The sequence below is a fragment of the Scyliorhinus canicula genome, chromosome 4, assembly GCF_902713615.1.
Source record: "Scyliorhinus canicula chromosome 4, sScyCan1.1, whole genome shotgun sequence".
NCBI lineage: Eukaryota > Metazoa > Chordata > Chondrichthyes > Carcharhiniformes > Scyliorhinidae > Scyliorhinus > Scyliorhinus canicula.
In genome coordinates this window covers 239121524-239142324 of record NC_052149.1, presented here as the reverse complement: position 1 = coordinate 239142324, position 20801 = coordinate 239121524, and the positions used below count along the sequence as shown (strand labels likewise).

Genomic DNA, 20801 nt, shown 5'->3' with positions numbered 1-20801 from the left:
TCGCATTGTGTCTGAAGAAAGTAAGAAGTCTTGCAACACCAGGTTAAAGTCCAACAGGTTTGTTTCAAATCACTAGCTTTCGGAGCGCAGCTCCTTCCTCAGGTGAGGAAGGAGCAGTGCTCCGAAATCTAGTGATTTGAAACAAACCTGTTGGACTTTAACCTGGTGTTGTAAGACTTCTTACTGTGTTCACCCCAGTCCAACGCCAGCATCTCCACATCATGTCTGAAGAAAGGTCTCTCTCTGACAATCCAAACACATTCCTGGTCTGGAATCCTGGAAGCAATTTTTCATATTTGCGCGGGTGGGAATCATCCCCATTGTCGATGTGATACTTCGATATAAATACTTGGGTAGATTGCTGCAACACAATCCTTAATCAGTGTTTTTGTGCGCTCTCCATTGTGCATGCTCGAACAGCACATATGCTTCGTTAAATAAATTTAACAGCTTCAAATGGAGAACACATCAGCAAAGCTGGAAAAACTGTGATTGTTATCGCTGGAACAGAAATTTGACAGAGGAGCTTAATGTGTATACAGCATAAATAAGGGTAAATGTTTCCAGTGGCAGAACATTTAGCAAATGAAGGCCAGGAATAGAAACAAAGGCGACATTTCTTTACTCTGTGGAATGGAATGCACTGTCTGAAAGCAGGTTCAACTGTAACTTCCAACAGGGAATTGGAGGAATTCACGAGGGAAAGCTCCTGTGCTGTGGGGAAAGTGTAAAGATGTGGGACTAATTGGATAGGTCTACCAAAGATTCAGCAGAGGGACAGGTTTCCCTCTGTGCTGTATCGATCGATGATTCAATGATTGCTGTTTCTGGGAGCTTGCCATGCTGCTGAATTTATTGATGTAGCAACTGTGATTCCAACATATTTCACCAGTCGCTTAAGAATCGCAAGTTCTCCTCCCATGCCTGTGGTGAAAGTCAGGACATTTGTCCAATTACAGGTGCAAATCAGAACTTTCAAATTCCGTGCTTGAGAACACAGAGCTGCAGTGATCTGTCGCAGTTCACGTCTGTGCCGGCTTGACCTTTCACCCCTGGGCAGCAGAAAGCTATTTCTGTGAAACTGTTCTTGTGTAGCGACCACCCCAGCCACACCCTGCAACAGTCAAATATTAGACATCCCACACCCAGCAACAAGTAAACTGTTATTTTTTTATTGTGTTCTTTGGCAGCGATTGGCCCATGGTAAACATTCACTTTGAAAGCATGTTTATACTGGCAGTTAATGAGGACTGAAACAAATAGCTCAGCGGTTCTGAACATCACGAGGACCGTATCTCGACTTCACTTCACTGATGCCTGAGGACATTTCAATTACATAACAAGTTTCATTAAAAGTTACATTGATAAATAACTGAAATGGAGTCTAATGGGGTTATTATCAAGCGCTAATTCTTGAACAGAATGTACAGTCCTGGAAAAGGCCATTTGGTCCAACACACGCCTGCTCCAACTTTATTTACTTCATCTCAGTCTGCCTGTAACTTTCCCCCTCGTGTGCTTAACTGGCTTCCTGTTAAATAAGAGCAGTATTACTCTCCTCAACCACATTCATCTGGTAGCGAGCTCCAAGTTCTCACCACACTCTGGTGAAAGAAAACCTTGGCGAAATTCACCCTGATTAAGACGGAAATTTGCGAGACACTTTTGTTCAGTCAGACAGTAGGTTAGCATTTGAATGGCGGCCTGTCGTAAAATTTACCATCCCAAAGTGCTTACCAGTCAAGAGATTGCTTTGCATCCGTTACTGACAAAGGCCGTCAACGTACGCACAGCAAGACTCCACAATGGGCAAAGGAGATATGTGGCCAACCAATGTGTTTTTTGCTAGCCATATTTGAGAAGGATAGCTGGCCAGCTCAGAGGATGGTATCCTGCTGATTTTTCAATCGTGTCAAGAGGTGTTTACCATCCCCTAGGGTGGAGCATCAGTATCAGGTCATCATCTGAAAAACAGCCGCATCAATAATGTAGCACTCAGTACTGTACTAATACGTCAGGTCTCCATAACCTTTAGCCAACAGGAGCCTTATACACATACATTGTGATACAACCAAGAATTGGAGTAAAAGTCATTGATGACACAACTGATAATAGTGGAGCCCAGGGCAGTACCCTGAGCAATTATAGGAATATGGCGGCACAGTTGTAATGGGCGGGATTTTCAGCACTCCCATCCCGCCCCCTGGTGGGCACGGTTTACCATTCACCACCAGCAGGATCTTCTGACCCCACTGATGTCTGCGGTGTTTTGCCTGGTTCCTCCATCCTACCGCCAGGGAATCTGTCGTGGGTGGTCACCTCTGATTGGGTTGGAAGATCCTGCCCAATGTCACTAGGCTGTTGTGGCCATTTAAAATGGCCGCCCGCAAGGGATGATGGGAATTGTGGTCAGGTTGGGACACAGACAGGACACAACTTGTGTATGTTGCTTGTTTTTTAAACAATAAATTAAAAAAAAAATGAAAATTGCTAATTGTCAAGAGTAGGCTTCAAATGAAGTTACTGTGAAAAGCCCCTAGTCGCCACATTCCTGAGCCTGTTCGGGGAGGCTGTTACGGGAATCGAACCGTGCTGCTGGCTTGCCTTGGTCTGCTTTAAAAGCCAGCGATTTAGCCCAGTGAGCTAAACAGCCCCTATTTAGCGCAATGGTACCATGGGCCAATTTAGCGCGGCCAATCCACCGACCCTGCACATCTTTGGGTTGTGGAGGCGAAACCCACGCAAACACGGGGGGGGATGTGCAAACTGCACACGAACAGTGACCCAGAGCCAGGATCAAGCCTGGGACCTCGGCGCTGTGAGGCAGCAGTGCTAACCACTGCGCCACCGTGCTGCCCAACTTGTGTATATTGCAAACAACAACTCAGACTTGTCGAGAAACTCGCACCTTCAGGAGGCCACTCACAGGTCTCCCCAGGACAATGTGATTCATAATGAAACTTAACATTAGTAGCAGATTTGGGGGTGCCTATTTGCGTTGTTTGGGAGTGCCCACGTGCCTTAGACAATAACAACTAGGACCTGCCCAGCTGTCAAGATATCCGCCCCTAATTGGCCAGAATAGATTAGGGTGATTGAAATCCTATCGATCCATTGGATTCCTACCTGTGACCGCCCAAAAGAGCGGGAAGGATCGGGGGATAAGAAGAGCTGCATGACCAACATTCTGCATCTTTTGGGACCAGCCTCTGTCCCACCAACTGCAGCACATCGACCAGCCAAGTTCAAGGACCCCCGATCTCCACCTGAAAGGTGACACTCAGCCTAGACACACCAGACGATCTTCAACTGTCACACGTGGAGAACCAGATAAAGTCCTTATCTAACCTGCACAGAGCCAGTCACTTGGAAGTTAAGTAAAGGTCATTGAAACTGCTAGATATAGTCTGATGTGTAGTAGGATGTAATTTATTAAGTATAGAACCAATCCTATGTTCAATAATAAACTGTGATTATACTAAAGACTTGTTATGTGGTCATTTGTCCAATACATGGAACACACTCGCACACTGTGGTTATTAATAGTGATAAAGATAGAAGTCAGTCAGCAACACTAATCCAGAGAGACAGCAAATGACGTGTGTTCAAATCCTTTGACAACATCTGGGGGAATTTGAATTTAGTTAATGAATCTGGAATATGGAGTGAGCCTCAGTATTGGTGACCATGAAACCATCATCAGACCATAAAACCATAGGACATTGGAGCAGAATTAGGCCAGTCGGCCCGTCAAATCTGCTCCGCCATTCTCTCATGGCAGATATTTTCTCATCCCCATTCTCCTGCCTTCTCCCCATAACCCCTGATCCCCTTATTAATCAAGAACCTATCCATCTCTTTCTTAAAGACACTCAGTGAATTGGCCTCCACAGCCTTCTGCGGCAAAGAGTTCCACAGATTAACCACCCTCTGGCTGAAGAAATTCCTCCTCATCTCTGTTTTAAAGGATCGTCCCTCGAGTCCGAGATAGTGTCCTCTGGTTCTAGTTTTTCCTACAAGTGGAAACATCCTCTCCACATCCACTCTATCCAGTCCTCTCAGTATCCTGTAAGTTTCAATAAGATCCCCCTTGTCCTTCTAAACCAACCAGTACAGACTCAGAGTCCTCAACCGTTCCTCATACGACAAGCTCTTCATTCCAGGGATCATTCTTGTGAACCTCCTCTGGACCCTTTCCAAGGCCAGCACATCCTTCCTTAGATACGGGCCCAAAACTGCTCACAATACTCCAAATGGGGTCTGACTAGAGCCTTATGCAGCCTCATCAATTGTTGTAAAAACCCATCTGGTCCACTAGTCTCCTTTAGGGAAGGACATCTGCCATCCTTACCTGGTCTGGCAGACATGTGACTCCAGACCAACAACAATGTGGTTACTCTTAACTGCCCTGAAATGGCTGAGAAAGCCACTCAGTTCCAGGGCAATTAGGGATGGGCAACAAATTTATAGTTTCCAGTGAATGTCCCATGAAAGAATAAAGAAAAGAAAATTAAACCTTGAGGACGTCCAGCAGAGATGCCCTGATCTTCAACAACCCGAGCCATCTTCCCTACGTCTTATAGTCTGACATGGTTATCACATCAGATCTGTCATGAATGGCAGAGCAGACTCGATGGGCTGAATGGTCTACTGCTGTGCCTACGTCTTTTGGCCGTTCTGATTGGTATGACTCCAGCCAATGGAGAGGTTTCCCCCTGATTCTCATTGACTTCAATTTAATCTGGATCTTCTTGACACGGCCAAACGCTGCCTTGACATCAAGGCCAGTCACTCACACCTCACATCTTGAAACAAACTGGTTTGTCCATAGGGTGTAATCTGTAATGAGGTCAGGTGACAAGTGATTCAGGCACAACCCAAACAATGCATCAAAGAACGTGGTGTTGGTGAGTAAGCAATTTCAGAACCTGGATGGGTCTTTTTCTTTTCCAATTTTCTTATTCACTGTTATCACAGTTAGCGGGCGAAATTCTCCCCCCCCCACGACGGGTGGGAGAATAGCGGGAGGGCCTTCCCGACTTTTTTGACGCCCTCCCGCTATTCTCCCCCCCCCCCCCCCGCCGAAATCCCGACACGAATCGCTGCCGCCGTTTTTTTACGGCCGGCAGCGATTCACAGCTGTTAGAAGGGCCGAAGTCCCAGCCCTTTACGACCTTTTACGAACGGCAAACACACCTGGTCCTGCCATTCGTAAAAACGTCGTGACCACCTGGAAAAAAATAACCATGGCACCGATTGGCACGGCAGTACCACGGCCGTGCCAAGGGTGCCATGGGCCCGCGATCGGTGCCCACCGATCGCGGGCAGCGGGCCCGATGCCCGCGCACTATTTGTCCTTCCGCCGCCCCGCAGTATCAATACGCGGGGCGGCTGAGGGGCAACCCGGACCGCGCATGCGCGGGTTTCGCGCAAAAACGCGATGACGTCACCCGCGCATGCGCGGGTGGAGTCTTCCCACCTGCGCATGCGCGGCTGACGTCATATGACGCGTCAGCCGGCGCTAAGTCCGACAAGCGGGCTTAACGATTTTCGTTAAGCCCGACTTGTCGGGGCCTCCGACGTCGGGCTGCTAGCCCCGACGGGGGACCAGAATCGGTCCCCCGTCGGGAAGGGGCGCGATGCCGTAAAACCCGCCCGGGTTTTACGGCAGTTTGACGATTTCTCCCGTTTTGGGAGAATTTCGCCCACCATTACTGATACTAGCTCCAGATTTATTTAATTAACTGAATTTAAATTCCTACACTGCCATGATAGGATTGTCTCTGAATCATTCATTGAAGCTCTGGCTCATTAATCTGGTAACATAACCACTTCTCTGCTTTTCCTTTATCAAACATTAAAGGACAATCTGATTGAGATATTTAAAATGCTTAGCAGTAAGGACTGATAGACAAAAACAATTTCCTGAGGTTAGAGAGTCCAGAACAAGGGGGAGAGCTCAGTCCTTCTGGCTTCGGCTACCCCAGATAAAATGGTGCAAAACGGCCACGATTCTCCGTGTTGGTGGGGGCTAGCAGGCCGGCAGTGTAGAGCACCCAGCGCTAGCTGCCGATGCGCCCCAGAGAATTGCCGAGAATTGGCCTGCAGCGGCTGCGCCGTGCTACACGGCGTCCGGCACTCGTGGACCCAGCCTGTGAAATAGTCCTCCCCTCCAGCTGGCTCGCGTGCCTCAGACCACCTCTCCACATTGCCCCCCAGCCCCGAATAATGTCCCCCCTGTCCAGGCATCAGCCCTCCCCCGACTGTGGCGGCTCTGGACTGAGTCCGCAGCCACCTCGCCGAGTTCCCGACGGGTGGGACCACACTTCACCAAAGTCGTCGGGAACTCGGCCGGTCGAGGTGGAGCACCGGGGGGGGGGGGGGGGGGGGGGGGGGGGGGGGGGGGGGGGGCTCAGGCAATGTCCTGAGGCCATCGATATGTGGCGCGCCATACTCTCTGAGTGCGCCACTTTGGAGGGGGCGGGGCATCGCGAAAGCGGCGCCGCCCCCAATTTGGTCGAGAGCTCAGATTCTTCGACTGTTCGCTGAACGCGATTTCGGTGTCGACGACCGGAGAATCCCGCCCAGTTTGTTTGAAGTGGGCAAAGTTTGAAACCGCAGTAACCTACGTGGAGAACAAAGCCACACAATTCTACAATGTTAAACAAACAAAATTAGCTTAACTCTATAAAGTTAGAAAGGTAAAACAATTCACAATAGCTACCTCAAACTCTAACATTCAGAGTGAACATGAGGTAAATATGAATCAACAGATAAATTATCGTCAAACACACCACACTGCACATTAAATGACAGATGTGATCACGGCAGATTCCCTGGATTTCTCAGTGACCCACCCAGTCATCAATGGCCACCGTCATTAAAACTTTGTCACCCTCACAAAGGACCCTTCCATTATGGATATCCAGCCTTGGAATTCCTCAACAGTTACTCAAATTTGGAATGATTCAATGGCAGCTCAGCTCCAGTTGGTTCGGCCTCTTGTGCTGAAATGGTGTTCAATGGGATTCACAACGCTGCACTCCTGCCTTTCCTTACCCTCTCACATCCAACTCTTTTGCTGACCACTAGTTTCACTAAGGGGGCGCTGCCCCTTGGTTTCTCCAAACTCCAGTCTCCCAGGTTCACCGAGCAATAAATAGCTCCCAGGACCTCTCTGTGAGCTGCAAACTACACAAGGTCCAAACTGCAACCATCCTCTTTCCCAGAAAACGCACAGATAAATTGAAACCACAGAATCTTCTTAAACCCCATCCATTTTGATAATGGCAGACAATAGATATAAGATAACAGAGATAAGATAATAGCTTTCGGAGCCTGTTGAAAGCTAATTTAGTTCCAACTCCGAAAGTAAAACATCTCTCTGGACTGCACTTCCTTGGAAACAGTGTACACACCTAATCTCCACTTCTCCAGTGAATTCAGCCCAACTTGCGCTTTTATGGCTCCATCTCTTCGATTTTGACTCTATTAAACAACCATAAGTAGCCTTCTGAACTACATTTTATCTTTCAGGTGTTGGGGCAATCTCTAAGGCCCTGCATTGTAGTCACAGCAACAATCGTCCCAGAACTAAAACTAAACATTACCTCTATAGCATTACGACACATGATCTAGTTATTCATCACAAGACAGAGCTTCATAGAATTATGGTCCATGGGGATTCCTTTTTTTTATTTGGACGTGAGCGTCGCAGGCTGTGCCAGCATTTATTGCCCATCTCTAATTGCCCTTGAGGGGGCAGTTAAGAGCCAATCACATTGCTGTGGGGCTGGAGTCGCATGTCGGCAAGACCGGGTAAGGACGGCAAATTTCCTTCCCGAAAGGTCATTCGATGGGTTTTTATGACAATGGTTTCATGGTTATCTTGAGACTTTTAATGCCAGATTTTATTTTTTATTGAATTCAAATTTCACCACCTGCAGTGGCGGGATTTGAACCCAGGTCCCCGGAGCATTACTCTGGGTTTCTGGTTTACCAGTCCAGGGACAAAACCACTACGTCACCACCTCCCGTAAGGATGTCCAAGCCTTGGAATGTCAATGGCGTTAACATACACCAGGTTGAAGGGGCTGAAAGACCCTCACTTGAGGGCAGCACGTCAGCACAAGTGGCTAGCACTGTGGCTTCACAGCGCCAGAGTCCCCGGTTCGATTCCCCACTGGGTCACTCTCTGTGCGGAGTCTGCACGTTCTCCCCGTGTTTGGGTGGGTTTCCTCCGGGTGCTCCAGTTTCCTCCCACAGCCCAAAGATGTGCAGATTAGGTGGATTGGCCATGATAAATTGCCCTTAGTGACCAAAAAGCTGAGGAGGGGTTATTGGGTTACGGGGATAGGGTGGAAGTGAGGCCTTAAGTGGGTCGGTGCAGACTTAAAGAACAAAGATAAGTACAGCACAGGAACAGGCCCTTCGGCCCTCCAAGCCTGTGCCGACCATGCTGCCCACCTAAACTAAAATCTTCTGCACTTCCGGAGTCCGTTTCCCTCTATTCCCATCCTATTCATGTATTTGTCAAGATGCCCCTTAAACGTCGCTATCGTCCCTGCTTCCACCACCTCCTCCGGCAGCGCGTTCCAGGCACCCACTACCCTCTGTGTAAAAAGCCTGCCTCGTACATCTCCTCTAAACCTTGCCCCTCGCACCTCAAACCTATGCCCTTTAGTATTTGACCCCTCTACTCTGGGAAAAAGTATCTGACTGTCCACTCTGTCTGTGCCCCTCATAATTCAATAGACCTCTATCAGGTCACCCCTCAGCCTCCGTCGTTCCAGTGAGAACAAACTGAGTTTATTCAACCTCTTCTCATAGCTAATGCCCTCCATACCAGGCAACATCCTGGTAAATCTCTTCTGCACCTTCTCTAAAGCCTCCACATCCTTCTGGTAGAGTGGCGACCAGAATTGAACACTGTACCCCAAGTGTGGCCTAACTAAGGTTCTATTCAGATGTCAGCGTTCAGCTCCCTAATTCTGAAAAACATTCTAGGTGTGGGCTGAGCAGCTGAGAAATTCCCCAGGGCCCAAAGAAAAGTGGCTAAATGTCATTGGATAGTGCTGGGAAATTCCCTGAAAAACCTGCCACAAATAAACTCGATGGGCCGAATGGCCTCCTTCTGCAATGTATGTTCTTCGCTTCTGAGCATCACTAAAGCTGTTCCGATTGAGATAAACAAACTCAACAGGAATCACAAGGGTCCAGGCTGGGAGCTGCCTTTCTATCCCTAAGTTGTTGACTCCCGATGGGGTTGAATAGCTCTCTGCTGCCTTTCCCAAAAGGCTATTCATCACCCTACATGAGTTGAGACACGCACGGTTGGCCATTCCCCAGACCATTCCTTTCGGGATTTACCAGAGAGTGTTCAGAAGCAGGAGCCCTGATGTATTATCATTCTTCACAGCCCAGGGCCCCATCTAATTATAGATTCCTGCCTCTTGTGACCGCAGGAAGGAGTCTCAAATCACACCCTCAAACAACTGGACCTCAGGAGAGCTGGAGATACATATATTCAAATGGATTACACATTACAACAGACTGAATTATTTACGACTAACTACAGTGGATTAATGCCCAAGTTTCTTATTAAAAAGGAGCAGGTTCAGCTGATCGAAGCACTTGGCTTCTGCAATTTTGCTTTAATCAGCTTTTTGCACCGAAATTCAACATTCAAATGTTGAAAGGTGATTGGCACAATGTTATTTTTTACAGGAGTAATTGCATTGAATTGCTGAGTGTAACAAAGACATCAATAACACACTTCTCCAAAGAGAGGTGAGCACTTACTGCGAACAAGCTGTACCCTTGTGGATTCCTAAGTGGCACTTGTCAATATGACGAGAGGCCAGAAACGGGAAGAAGGGCGATGGGATTTCATGGATGGGTTGCCCCTGAGCCCCTGCCAATGATGGGATGGGGATCTGGTCAGGAACTCCATTTGCATTCGTTTGGATATCTCTAATAGCCGGCCTGGCAGCACCACCCCCCCCAAGACTGGAGGGTCCACCCACGGTGGCATGACATCACGTTGGCACCATTCACAACCTGGTTTTAAAAACTGTGAAAGCGGCGAGCGCACCTCCGGGCGAATTCAGAGATGATCGCGGAGTTCGCCACGGGCCATCGGAGAGTCTCAGGGGAGAGAGGGCACTTGAAAGGTTAATGGGGGAGTGGGGGAGTGGGGGGGGGGGGGGGACGCGGTTTTGGCAGTTGGGTTATCTGGGGGACGGCTAAAGGCGTGACCGGGCATTGCTACCCAGGGTACCAGGGAGGGGTATGGAGGGAGGGACGACCAGGCAATGGGGCACGGGTACCGTGGAGTATCTGGGTTGGGGGGGGGGACCAGCTATGCGTTCCCTGGTTTGGGGGTTGCAGTGTCTGCAGGGGTCCCATCACCAAGGCATCTGGGTCAGGGGATATGGGGGGGAGGGGGGGAGGGGGGGGGCAGTTGGGGTCTGAACTGACAGGGCTGTTGAGGCTTCGTCCAAGAGGGGATGAAGCCAAGTTTAAATCCTGAGGCTGAAATCTTCTTGCTGACACTGGGAAAGGAAGCCTGAGCTACTGGGTTGGGTGAGTGTCCAGCAGACATGGTCTGAAGGATCCTCCAAGGTGGCCGGGTGGGAGATTGGGGGCTCGATTCATGACTGAGCACTTCAACTCTGAGAGGCGTGACAGCGGTGAACATCCTGTTGCTCATCAGACCACTGAGCCACTAAACTATTCACATTCCTTCAGTCTGACAATTGAGTCAATTATACCCACTAACTCAGCACTGATGTGTGCGAATGCTGTTCATTACCGATCAGCAGTTAACCCTTTGCTCGCTAGCCTCCCCATTCTGTGAGCACCATGGTTTCCCTTCACAATTTACTGAGAGGGTGACGCACACACCCTTCCTGAAGGAGGGAAAAGTAAACAGAGCACCCGGCACTGGGGCATCATTATAATTACATTTTTTTTAAAATGTATTTTTTGAATAATCTTTGTTGTCACAAGTAGGCTTACATTAACACTGCAATGAAGTTACTGTGAAAAGCCGCCAGTAGTCACATTCCAGCGCCTGTTCGGGTACACAGAGGGAGAATTCACAATGTCCAATTCACCTATAACAGCACGTATTTCGGGAGTTGTGGGAGGAAACCGGAGCACCCGGAGGAAACCCATGCAGAAACAGGGAGAACGTGCAGACTTGCACCGACAGTGACCCAAGCCAGGAATCGAACCTGGGACCCTGGCGTTCTGAAGCCATAGTGCTAACCACTATGTTACCGTGCTGCCCTCCCCCTCCTCCACTTGACACGGCAGCGCGCAGGGCCTTACAGTGACCCATTGGGCAAATGCCTGTGCCTCACATCAGAGCTCAGGAGACAGGAGTGTTGTCAATCTGTGACAACTGGGTCAGGCTGAGTGGGGAAAGGGCAGTATGGGGTCCTGTCCATTCTGGGACACCGTAAGGGAAGGCCCTGCGTGTGGTGGCCAGCACAGCAGTCAATGAATGACCATCGAGCCACTGCTGCTCGGGGTCAATCGGCGAATGGTCAACACTTCGAGGCAATTCCTCAATGTTCTCACGGTACATTGAGGGGCAGCACGGTAGCATGGTGGTTAGCATCAATGCTTCACAGCTCCAGGGTCTCAGGTTCGATTCCCGGCTGGGTCACTGTCTGTGTGGAGTCTGCACGTCCTCCCCGTGTGTGTGTGGGTTTCCTCCGGGTGCTCCGGTTTCCTCCCACAGTCCAAAGATGTGCGGGTTAGGTGGATTGGCCATGCTAAATTGCCCGTAGTGTAAGGTTAATGGGGGGATTGTTGGGTTACGGGTATACGGGTTACGTGGGTTTAAGTAGGGTGATCATTGCTTGGCACAACATCGAGGGCCGAAGGGCCTGTTCTGTGCTGTACTGTTCTATATGTTCTATGTTCTCTCTCTCTCTCTCTCTCTGTTTTACCATAGCAGTGAGTGGTGGGGGAGTGAGGTGGAGCCTGTGGAACTGATTATCATTCTCCTCGTGCAATGAAACAAGAGAAGATGTTAACAGAGGCCTCAGACTCTCCACAGGCAGCAGCAGAAGAACGAAGAGGAAAGGGGTGATCGGATCTGCTCTGCTGCCACAGGAGGGACCCCAGAGAGCAGCCGCTCAGAGGCGGCTTCTGTGAGTTAGAGCCTACAGTCGGTGGCTGACCTTCCTGCAGACCAGCGAGAACCAATGTCGATGACTTTGCCTGTTCAGGGACACGGTGGCTTCTGTGTGAAACCTTCAGGAGTTGGCATGGATTTGGAGGGCACCCATTTCCTGTGGCTTTGAAGTCACAGCCAGCCTCAACGTTTCGCCGACTGATTCCTTTCAGGTCTCCTCAGGTGATCTTTGCAGCATCTCTCTGGCCTCCTTCCGCTGATAAATGTAACAAGGGGGTGATGGATGCACTCTTTGCAAGGGGTCAAAGCCCCATCCATTTCCATTGGCATCAGGCTCACCAGCAGGAAACAGCCACCGGATGTGCCCAGATTGCAGGTTTCCACAAATGTCGGGAACCTTTGACTGCGCTCTCATTGTTCTCTGATCCCCACGGCACCAATGAGCGAAATTATACCAATTGTTGGCAGAGTGTCAGGCTCTGACAGGAAGCAGGCCAGTATCTCTCCAAACGCACAGTCGAGGTTTCAGGCCAGACTTTTTGGAACTCAGTGCACAGACGTACTCCCTCCCTCTGGTGGGGTGGAACCTGGCCGAGTCGGCAAGGCCGACTCCACAGTGATCAGGGTGCCCTCTTCAAAGGTTGACCCCAGGAGGACTCCCCAAAAGCACCTCCCCCACCTTGGAGGTATCTGTGGCCCTCTGCCCCCCCCCCTACACAATCATACCAGTATTAGGGGGAACTCTCCCCCCTCTCCCCAACCCCCCCCCCCCCCCCCCCCCCCCCCCAACTTGCCGGCGTGCATGGATCATTTGGTTGGGAAGTCCTTTAATAATACATTAATGTATTAACATTTATGGAAACGGTGTTCAAACCCTTTAACAGCCTTGTTACATCACCGGCGACGGGCAGGGAAAATCAGGAAATGAGATCGTGCCAAAGAGAATCTCGTTTCCCAATTTTGGGACTTTGGTGGTGGTGAATATTTTGTCCAGTGCGATTATTACGTTCACATGGGGTGGGATGCAAACTGCCATCAAGATAACGGAGCTGAACTCCTGCGGAAGGTAGAAGGGGCAGCATTTTAGCGTCAGGTATTCTAGGTCCGGGGAGCAGAAACCTGCCAGTGTTGCTACATCGAGGCACCAGGAGGTGTTGATTAGGAGGCAGACCCCACCTCCCCTAGCCTTGCCTGAGGCTGCCTTACGGTCCATTCGGTGGATTGAGAAGCCCTCTGGGTGTAGGGCACAGTCCGGTGAAGCAGGAGTGAGCCATGTCTCCGTGAAGCAGAGCTCACGGCAGTCCCCGAGTCCTCTTTGAAAAGTGAGTCTGGCTTTAAGTTTGTCTAGCTTGTTTTCTAGAGATTGGACATTAGCTCGGAGTAAGCTGGGCAGAGGGGTTTTGGGGCTGCTTTGTTTCACTCTCACCTGCAGGCCTGCATGTTTTCCACGTTTCCTGGAGTGACTGTTTCTTTTCGAGCCTGGGAGACGGTGAGAGTTTGCAGTGTTAAGGGAATAGTTGTGTCCAATGAGGTTATTCATTCTGGTCGGTGTGTGGATGGAGGATTTGTTGCTTTGCTTGCGGTTCCTGCGTCGGTCGGTCGGTCTGCGCGGCCGAGCGTTCCGGGTCGCTGTCGGGCTGGGGTTTGTCTTCACAGGTTGGTGGATGCCCAGACCATGCTCCGGCATGGATGGGGTGAAGGCTGCTAAGTGGATGACGTCTCTGGGATCGCGGTTGCGGATGAGGCGATGGCCGGGTCCGTGTGTTGGGGTGCGCAGGGTCCTTTCCAGACCGCGGTCTTGCTTCAGAGTAAATTTTAAAGAGCAATATTAGTGATTGTTAGGCTGTGGAAGTTGATTTTTAGGAGTGTGGGGCGACTGTAGAGGGGGGGGGAGTGGAAGGAGTACTTGGGGTCTGCAGGGGGTCGGACCTCTCCGGGTCAGTGGGGTTGGAAGCTGGGGACGGGGTTGGAGGGCTGCCGCTGCTGCGATGCTGGTCTGGTTGATGGAGAGCAGCAGAGTGGAGGTCCCGGCTTCTGTGGTGTTTTCCAGGTCTCCGGGAGCTTGTAGAGTGAAGGCCCTGGCTTCTAGGGTGTTTTCCTGGTCCCTGGCAGCTGGTGTAGGGGAATCCCCAGGCCGGGGACTGCAGCTCCGGCAGCTGCTCACACGTGGCTGGTCCGAGTCGATTTCAGATCGTCAGTTTCAGGTGTCTCCAGGATCCTAAAGATCCCGAAATCTGTAAGTAATTGAATTAGAACATTCTGCAATGTTGAATCCACTTTTATCTCTTTTTCACCCAGGTAAACTGTACATGTTAAACAACAGTGCGGAATCAATAAGTAGTTAACAGAGATTGCAAATGTCGCCAGCTCTGATGTTGCTTGTTCACAATGTTTGAGCCTCAATCTGGTACAGCGCACCCACTATCAGAGGTCAAGTGACTCAACTTTGTGGGTTTGTGATCCGAAGTATCCCACAGTGGCGCCATGTCACATCTGTAAATAAATCTGGCCTCCAACTGGAAGTTGATGTGGCCTTGCAGAAAAGCCCGGTGCAGCTTTTAAGTTGTGCTCCCGTTGTGTCTGCTGTCCGTTGTCAGTCGGGAAGAAGAGGAAAGGAAATATGTGAAGAGCTAGGTGCCAGAGCAGTGGGAAGTGGAAGCAAGTGAAAGGCAGCTCCCGATGCGAATGCACCGAGAAACCTATCAGCTGTGAAGATGCCAAACTGCTCTTCAAATCCTCCTAGGATGTCCCCTCCCCCCCCCCCCCAACAACCTCCCACGTTGTTCAATTAACGATTCCCCCTGGATGTTGTCAACAGCCGGCGCAGCAGATCACAATCTGCTTGTCATCATCTAATTAGGAGATGCAAATCAGTTCCAATTTGTTAAAACAATGAGCCACTTTTATGTCATAACAGAAAGTTTGAAATGTTATTTGATAATGCCCCTGTGAAGTGCACATGGGGGTTTTTACTGCATTGAAGACCCTGTGTAACTATGCAAAACTGCCTGACGTTGTACTTAACCTCAAAATGTTTCAGGGTAAATACTCCCAATTGGTTCGAAGTAGTCCAACTCTAGCATGCAGACTCATCGGAAATGTTTCTGCGCTCATTTATGGAATGAACTACTTATCATTATGCTATGAATACCTTAGTGTGAAGCTAGTGTTCACGATTGAGTTGGTCCTTCCTCCTCGGCAAGCTTATTTGAAGGTCCTCCTGTATCCGTCTCCTCCATGGGATCTGTTTATGACGTAACGTTTTTCTGTTCTGTGTGTTTCTCACTGAATCCAACATAAATTAGATATTACAGCGGCTGGCATTAATTATCAGCCGTGAGTTTGATTGTATTCCTGATATCTTCTGAGGTGTTGGGTGCGATCCAACCACCGCATTGTGTCTGGCCCGATTTTGGGCGCGCCGGGTAAATAGCGGGAAAGGCCAAAATCGAGATTCGACCCGGGTGCCAACCAGTTCACCCAGCGCGCTCCAGATGGCGAGTTCCAGATCATGGTCAAAACGGCCAGCATGTCATTAACCCTCATTTGCATTCATTTTAATCTTATTAGTGAGATTTAAGTTGAATGCAATGGCCTCCACGAGGTTGAGCTTGTTCATGTGGAGGGTGGGTGGGCTGAAGTATTCCAGATTGGGGATCGCACCTGGGCTCATAGGGGTGGGGGGAGGGGTGAGGGCCTTTGCATCTGTGAGGACTTCAAGCCATCTTTAAATAATGTGGACATCCTGCAGCCTGTCTCTCCCACTAAACACTTCCAGGACAGAGCCCCGCTGTGCCTTCAGTGATGACATTCATCTTCAAATCATTTGTCTGTGACCAGCTACTAGATGCACAGCTGCAGGCTATTGGAATAAGGAATTAGCCTTGTTAGCTGTGAGAGCAGTTCCCAGCTGCAGGATGTGTTTGCTGTTTGCTCCTGCTGGTGGCTGCAGATGCCTGGAGGCTGCTGTTGCTGTTTCCTTCCCTTTCTGTATCTGGACGGAAAGAAAATTTTCAAAGATGCCTGGGCCCTGGAACACTGGGATCAGGGGGCCGCGTGAGTCCAGAGATGGTATCACCGCCCCCCCCCTCCCCCCCCCCCTCCCCCTCCCACCGCACCCCAGCAGGGTCCTCAACAGAAATGGAGGATAAGCCAGAGGATGGTGTCATGTCCAGAACTTTGTGGTAGAAATGATCTGTCCATCAATGTGTGACTTGTCCCCTGTATCAGAGCCATTCTCCATCTCGGAGCCGCAGCTGTGCAGGCCCCTCCCACACGGCCCAATCTCACCTCAACCTAATCCTGACACCCACATATTCCACTGGCGCTCAAGGTGCAGTTGAACATCCTTGACTCCCAGCGTGTTTAACCCGTGGTGACGTGCCAGTTGCACGCAGCACTCACCACACCAACAACAAAAACATCAGCAATCAGGGAATTATAGAATTTACAGTGCACAAGGAGGCCATTGAATTTTAAAAACGAGACATTTGTTTGACTGGGAACTGGTTTCAATCAGCGAACACATTGGGGATTGAGAATGGGACTTGCCGTGAGTTTAAACATGCACAGTTGAGTTTTGGGTGACCTCAAGTTTAAGGAGGTCTTCCAAATGTTGGAAACCAGCCAAGACTGTGGTGGCATCGTCAAGTGCAGAGGTATCGGAGGCATGAAGGAGGGTTTCAGCAGATGAAGAGCTGAAACAGTGGCAGAGTTGGGCAATGTGCCTGATGTTGGAGGACCGTGTCAGGATTACATATGACACCAAGGTTGCCAACTGACTGGCTTAATCTCAAACTGTTGTCAGGGAGAAAGATAGAGTCAGGAGTATTTGAACTTTTATAAACCTGTGTTGCGGGATTCTCTGACCGCAGTCGCCTGGCGAGCGGAGAATCCCGCCCGAGGTCAATGGATTTCTCCATTGTTGGCGTCTCGCCCGTTCTTGCGGCAGGCGATGGAACAATCCAGCCCTGTATCTTGCTAACAGGCAGGACCATCAAGATGCTATCGGGGTTTCCAGTGTTTGTCAGGTTAGAGTGCAGCCTTGTTAAATTGTCAAGGATTGTGGTGGCCTGTTTGGGTTACGGGGAAAGTGAAGTTGAGGATCATCACATCAGATCAGATCAGTCATGAACTCACAGAATGGTGGCACAGACCCGACGGGCCAAATGGCCGTCTGGTGCTCCTGTGTCTTATGGTCTTCCGATGTGTTGGGCTTTGCACAACTTTGCCCTGGAGCAAGAATTGAACCTTCACCCGCTGATGAGAGCTCGCCAAAAATTTATGAAATGGAGGGCCTCAACATGGATGTCTGCAGAAGAAGACTGTGGGGAGGTAGGTTCAACTGAGACATTCAAGAGGGAATTATCTGAAAAAGAAGAATGAGAGGGCACTATGGTGAAAGCGGGAGAATGGTTGCCTTGTCTTGCATTTGGGGTCTAGATTGGGATTCGTTGACGTTTGCCTGTTCTGCTAAGAATTTTGCCAAAGACTGTTATGAGGAAGAACTATTCTTGTTTATTTGCAGATATATGCATAATACTGAGAGGTCGAGATAGAGAGAACGTGGAGAGGATGTTCCCACTTGTAGGAAAAACTAGAACCTGAGGCCATAGCCTCAGACTGAAGGGACGATCCTTTAAAGCTGAGATGAGGAGGAATTTCTTCAGTTAGAGGGTGGTGAATCTGTGGAACTCTTTGCCGCAGAAGGCTGTGGAGGCCAATTACTGAGTGTCTTTAAGACAGAGGTAGATAGGTTCTTGATTAATAAGGGGATCAGGGGTTATGGGGAGAAGGCAGGAGAATGGGGATGAGAAAAATATCAGCCATGATTGAACGGCCATGCAGACTCGATGGACCGAATGGACTAATTCTGCTCTGATGTCTTGTGGCCTTATGGTCTCAAATGATCTCAGTAACTCTACATGTGGCTGTACTCCTGCTTCCCGCCAGATCTGTCTCTTAGTCATGTGACACTGCATCATATTTCATTGGCGGTTATATCTGTCCAATATTCCTGATGTTAACATCACTGTACAGGCTCGAGTGAATTGCTCCTTCAAAGAACCAGAACAGACACAATGGGCCCAATGGGACCCCTTCGTGCTGTAATCATTCGCTTTTCACAGTAACTTTATTGAAGCCTACTTGTGACAATAAGCGATTTTCATTTAATTTTTCATTTCTCTATGAAATCATACAACAAAAGTGCAGATAGAAAGTGAAACTTGGGACATTTTATTTTCGGCAGCACAGACCCGTTGCAAGATATTTAATAATAATCATAGAATCATAGAGTTTACAGTGAAGAAGGATGCCATTCGACCCTTCGAGTCTGCACGGGCCGTTGGAAAGAGCACCCCACCTAAGCCCACACCTCCACCCTATCTCCGTAACCCAGTAACCCCACCTAACCTTTTTGGACACTAAGAGCAATTTAGCATGGCCAATCCACCTAACTTGCACATCTTTGGACTGTGGGAGGAAACCGGAGCACCCGGAGGAAAGCCACGCAGACAACGTGCAAACGCCACACAGACAGTGACCCAAGCCGGGCTTCGAACCTGGGACCCTGGAGCTGGGAAGCAACGGTGCTAACCACTGTGATACCGTGCTACCCACTTGAGGCAGTTCTGCTCAGCAAGATCCATTTCAGCTGCTTTGTACAAAACATTTACAACAATTTGTGTTAACATTTGACTAACTTTTAAACTGGTGCACCATTCAAATGTTTCCTGTTAATCAAATTATTTTGAGCCATTTAGAATGAGTACAGATTAATACGTAAAAACAACAACAAACTCAAGCAGAACCATAAATTCTAAATTAAATATATCCCGTGTCAGGAGGAACAGCATACCATGATTCACTCCAAAACAACTGACGGTAACGTCATCTTTGATTTATGCAACACAAAAATATTCATGTAATTAATTGTCAGCTAATTTAATTTTGTGAGCAACCTGCAACTTTACCTTAGTTTTGTATAAACTCCGCTCACAGCTGCAGCAAGGTAGAGACATTGGGCGCAATCTGACCAGATGGCAAAGTGTCAGTTCCGGTGCTGTCAATGGTCTTGGCCGGATTTCTCACAGACGTTTGAGCCTCTTAAACAAAAAACAAAGAGAAAATGAAGATTAAAACATCAAACTGAAGTGTGCTTCAAGGGGTCAATAAAGAACCCCACACCCTGCGGCGCCCACCGGGCACGGAAGGCACCCATGGTGCCCGTGGGCACTCCATACTCACTCTCCGGGGACTCCTGTAGACCTATCTGTAACCGTGGTAGAGAGGCAGACAGTCGGGTCGGATGACCTGCTGCCTGGACCTGTTTGTGGTAAGTTTAGCTAGGCCCAGGAGTAGATTCACGAGAAGGTCATCCTCCCTCCCCACTCCTCCCCACACCAGGTGATGCTTAGGATTCCAATCAGTGACAGTGAACTTCAGCATTGACTTGTCAATGAAGAGAGAGTTGGCATATCAGGATGCCGAGGCACAGTTGATTAGAATGTAGGCGGAAATTATCATAACAAGAGGACACCCTCATTCCCCAATTTCACAGCCCTACACACTAATTCCTGACAGGCAAACTTCACATGAAAAGTTGAATAGAAATTCCACAGAGCTCAATCCCTTGGTCCGCTCAGTACTGCCTGAGTGTGGGGCTTCTACTTATTGTTCACTTGTGCTTCCCAAAGTGAGAGGATCTTCATTCCTCAAGAGGCTGGGATGCAACCTATTCCTGAGTCAGCACCCTGCCCTTACAGCCTGGCCTCTCATGGAACACCAACCAGGTGCCTAACAGTCTTTCCCAGAGCAGACCCTCGGTGTTCACCTCCTCCCACCCACTTTCCAGCTCCCGCTATGGACGGGCACTCCCTCAGTGGTGATTTGGTCACAGGCTCAGCAGGTTGGACTCAGGAATTGATGCCTGCATGCCAGCCTCCAGATCCCCTCAAAGCAAGGGCGCCCCAAAGTGAATGGACGGTAAGACATTGTCCCTGAGATTGAGAGACAGATTTCCAGCCCCGGCCTCGGGTTGAACCGATCTGCGTGCCCCCATCCTCCTTGGTGCACCCTGAGCAGTGAAGACCCTGGAGAACTATGGCTGCCTCAGTGCTCACCTCCGATATCCCCCTTGGAGGTGAGGCCGCCAGGTTCCTGCTCTTGTAGGCCTATTGTAAATGACGCCAGTGAGACGTCCTGCTAGCTTCCAGTGAATATTCAGTGAGATGTGGTGGGGGGGGGGGGGGGGGGGGGGGGGGGGGGGGAGAAAGAGAGAGAGAGAGAGAGAGAGAGAGAGAGAGAGAGGAGATGAGAGAGAGAGAGAGAGAGAGAGGGTGAAGGTCTGGAGTGAGTGCTCGGTGATGACATGCTAATGTATTAAAATGAGGTTCCCGGGCTTCTGTAGCCTTATTGACACCACTCCGCCAGAGCGGGGCGGGGGGTGAAATTGGAAATCGCAATCACGCTGGAGTGTTTTTCGATTCTCTCTGAATTTTGAGACCGCACCAATTTTCTCACGGGCAGCCGGACAGTGAGGTCCCAGAATCACTCCCAATGTGAGTAATTTTAAATATAGTAACGTTTAATGTTGGCTCACAAGAAAAGTTACTGAACAAGCTAAACATTTACACACTTCAATCATGCTGGC

The 20801-nt window shown here is 49.5% G+C and overlaps 1 long non-coding RNA gene across 1 annotated transcript; it reads right to left on the bottom strand.

The window, feature by feature from the left end:
* Positions 1–14137: 14137 nt before the first annotated feature.
* Positions 14138–20156, bottom strand: LOC119965494. Its single transcript, XR_005460522.1, has 3 exons — positions 19123–20156; positions 15300–15433; positions 14138–14382 (listed from the first exon to the last, which is right to left on the bottom strand). It is a non-coding gene; the product is annotated as an uncharacterized LOC119965494 (long non-coding RNA).
* Between the last annotated feature and the right edge of the window lie 645 nt (positions 20157–20801).